The sequence below is a fragment of the Kogia breviceps genome, chromosome 4 (assembly GCF_026419965.1).
Source record: "Kogia breviceps isolate mKogBre1 chromosome 4, mKogBre1 haplotype 1, whole genome shotgun sequence".
Lineage (NCBI taxonomy): Eukaryota > Metazoa > Chordata > Mammalia > Artiodactyla > Physeteridae > Kogia > Kogia breviceps.
The window spans coordinates 121761496-121765398 of record NC_081313.1 but is presented as its reverse complement, the minus strand read 5'-3'; the positions used below and the strand labels follow the sequence as shown (position 1 = coordinate 121765398).

General features: G+C 43.7%; 1 non-coding gene across 1 annotated transcript; it reads right to left on the bottom strand.

The window, feature by feature from the left end:
- Positions 1-1012: 1012 nt before the first annotated feature.
- On the bottom strand, positions 1013-1119 carry LOC131756548 (U6 spliceosomal RNA). Its single transcript, XR_009335706.1, has one exon. It is a non-coding gene; the product is annotated as a U6 spliceosomal RNA (small nuclear RNA).
- Between the last annotated feature and the right edge of the window lie 2784 nt (positions 1120-3903).

Genomic DNA, 3903 nt, shown 5'->3' with positions numbered 1-3903 from the left:
CTCCAGATTATAGTGGCATAAAATAATAATGATTTTTATTAAACCTATGGTTCCCTAAGTTAGGAATTAGGGCCAGGCACAGAGTAGGTGTCTAGTTTCTGCTCCACCATGACTGGGCCCTCAGTTCAGTAGGTACTGTACACCTGTAATAATTTTGTAGCCACCTCCTACTGCTGTTGTGGCAAGCTCAAGTGTTGTGAGTACCTGTTTAAAACACCGGGTGATGCTAGTCACCTCCAGGAGAGCAGTTCAGCTCTCCAGTAGATTGTGCATCACGGTAAAAGTGATCTCTCATGATTCTCTCGTATTTTTCATCGTATATAGCACAATACTGTAAACCTTGAGTAACACCACGGGACCCATATGAAGTGCCACTAATGATGCTGGAAATGCTTCCAAGAAGCAGAGAAAAGTCATGGCATTACAAGAAAAAGCTAAATTGCTGGATATGCACTGTAGATTGAGGTCTGCAACTTCAGTTGCCCACCATCTCAAGATAAATGAACCCAGCATAAAGACCTAAATAAAAAGAGGAAAGGAAAGTCGTGAAGCTGTCGCTGAAGTTATGCCAGCAGTCACGAAAAGCTTGCACATTTTGTGAAATACCTTTGTTATCTCGTATCAAAAATCTGGGTGCAGGATTGCTTTAAGAAAGGCATACCTATAGATTCTAGTATGATTTGAGAAAAAGTGAAGTCATTACATGACAAAGCAAAAAGAAGATGAAGCGTCTAAAGTGGAGAATTGGATTACAGCAAAGGATGGGGTTTGACAATTTTAGAAAGATTTTTGGCTTAAAAAATGTCAGGATAATGGGAGAAGAAACTTCTGCTGACCAAGAGGCAGCAGACAAGTTCCCAGATGCCATTAAGAAAATTACTGAGGAGAAAGGATATCTGCCTGAATAAGTTTTTTTTTAACATCTTTATTGGAGTATAATTGCTTTACAATGGTGTGTTAGTTTCTGCTTTACAACAAAGTGAATCAGTTATACGTATACATATGTTCCCATAAAAATATGGAACGCTTCACGAATTTGTGTGTCATCCTTGTGCAGGGGCCATGCTAATCTTCTCTGTATCATTCCAATTTTAGTATATGTGCTGCCAAAGCGAGCATCTGAATAAGTTTTAAATGTAGACAAAAGTGCCCTATTCTGGAATAAAAAATGCCACAAAAGACACTTATTAATAAGGAAGAGAAGAAAGCACCTGGATTGAAGGCAAGAGGGATAGGGTAACACTACTGTTTTGTGCAAATGCATTCAGATTTATGATCATGATTGCCCTTATCTATAAAGCTGTTAAACCCTGAGCCTTGAAGGGAAAAGATAAACACCAGCTGTCAGGCTTTTGGTTGTACAATATGAAGGCCTGGACAATGAGAACCCTTTTTCTGGATTGTTTCCACTGATGCTTTGTCCCTGAAGTCGGAAGTACCTAACCAGTAAGGGACTGCCTTTTAAAGTTCTTTTGATATTGGACAATACTCTTGGCCACCCAGAACCCCATAAGTTCAACATTTAAGGCACTGAAGTGGTCTACTTGCCCCCAAACATAACGTCTCTAATTCAGCCTCTAGATCAGGGGCTCATAAGGATCTTTAAGGCTCATTACACACAGTACTCTATGGAAAGGACTCTCAACAACATGGAAGAGAACCCTGGTAGAGAGAACATCATGACAGTCTGGAAGGATTATACCAGTGGAGATACCATTATTTATAGAAAAATCTGTGAAAGCCATCAAGCCCCAAACAACAAATTCCTGCTGGTGAAAACTGTGTCCAGATGATGTACATGACTTCACAGGATTTATGACAGAGCCAATTAGGGAAATCATGAAAGATTATGGATATGACAAAAAACATGGGGAGTGAATGGTTTCAGGATATGGATCTTGGAGAAATTCAAGAGCTAATAAATACCACACCAGGGACCTCCTATACCACAGAGACTAAGATAGTCTGCATTAGAAGGGTAAAAGAAATGGCTACAAGGTGACTGTATTGCCCCACCCTCAGACCAGTGCAGCACCACATGGAAAGCTCTTCCCTGAGCCTCTGGTTTCTCCAGTGGGGAAAGAGAAGCCGGGAGAACTACCAGCACTCCCAAAGCTGGCCAGCATTGTGGGTTGCTTTGTGGAAGCCCCTATTCTGATCTTGCACCACAAGGATTGCAGAGGAATCTGCAATATGATTGTGAAGGAGAAAGGGGGAGGGGCTTGAACAACCAGCAGCTCTTGGCAGACAGAGCTCATTCCTGTAGAGCCCAAGTAGTAATCCCAAACAGTGGCTTTACTCATCTGCAGATCCAAGTCAGGGGGCACACTCTGAGCAGGGAACTCAGCTGGGAGCAGATCTGCCTGATTTAGGTCCTCAAACAAGTTTTGCTAGCCCTAGAGCTCAAGTTTGCCCATATCTAGGCAAGTAGCTCAATGACAGCCCCATCCACTGTGGAGTGTCTTCTGGCCCCAACTGACTGGAAGGGCTGGTGACAACTCCTGGAAGCAGTGCAGCCCAGAGGTACTTGAGCTGAAAAGTGAGTGGGCAGAGCTGATCATCCCCAGAGCAAAACCAGTACTGGGCCTGGAGTGTTCTGGTGTTACACACAGGCAGGGGGATTCATTCATAGCCAAGGCTGAGGGTAACACCCAGCCTCTCCCAACCAGAGAGCTTATTTGGGAAATTGAGAGTAGCCTGGAGTGGCCGCTCCTCCTCCACCCAGGCAAGGGAGCTGAGACATTGCACCACCCACTGTGGAGAGTGACTCCATCTAACTAGAAGGGCTAGTGACAACTCCTGGAAGCTGTGCGGCCCAGTGGCACTTGAGCCTATAGGTAGGCAGGCAGAGCTAAGGGTTTGCAAGACAAAGCCAGTAGTCCTGCTTGATCAGGGAACTTGGGAAGTGGGTCAGCTTGAGGTGAGAAAACAAAGAGCTTTAGCAGCTTTAGAGCTGTTTTCCCCACTGCATCCAGGCAGGAAATGTAATTTGTAGTCCCACTCATTGCCGAATATAGCCTTCAGCCTCTTCAAATAGGTAACCTAACCCATGCAACATATGGGAAGCTGCATAGCCCATTCAAGAGCCCTATGTCCAGTGGCATTTGAACAATCCATGGCTACCTCCATCTTCAGAGCAATCATGGTGACCTCAACTGATCAGGGAATTAAGTGCACACTCTGGCCTGGTTCAGGTTCCCAAATAATGAGGTGTATGGGCCCTGAGTCCTGTCCTGCTGTTCTGCCAGGTCAGGAAAACTAATTCATAGGCCCATTTACTACTGAATATAGTACCCAGTCCTGATAGTCTAGTAAGCCTGACCAGAGAATCCAGGCAACTGTGGAGCCCGTCCTAAAGCCCCACTTGGGTAGGGAACCATCCCATCAGTCCTCTCCAACTATTGTCAGCCAGTGATCCTCCTCACCCCCATCCCCATCCTCAGAGTTTGAACAGTTGCCTCACCCCAAAATAGACCATAATAGTAGGTCCCAACTGCCCAAGGACATTACCAGCAGACACACCCAAAACCCAAACTGAGATGACTGGTGAAGAACTGTCCCTGCCAAAGCAAACCTATAAAGTCTGGAAGAGGAACCCGATTAATCAAATATGTAGATACAAGTGTAAGGATACAAGGATAACAAAAAATCAGGTAAATATTATGCCACCAAAAGAAACTAATAAAGCTTCAATAACTGATCCTAAAGAAATGCAAATTTATGAATTATCAGACAAAGAATTTGGAATAATCCTCTTAAGGAAGTCTAGTGAACTACTGGAAAACACAGACAGATAACTAAACAAAAGTAGGAAAATAAAGCATGAACAAAATGAGAAGCTCAATAAGGAAATAGCAACCATCAAAACAAAACAACAACAAAAATAAAGAAATCCTAGAGTTG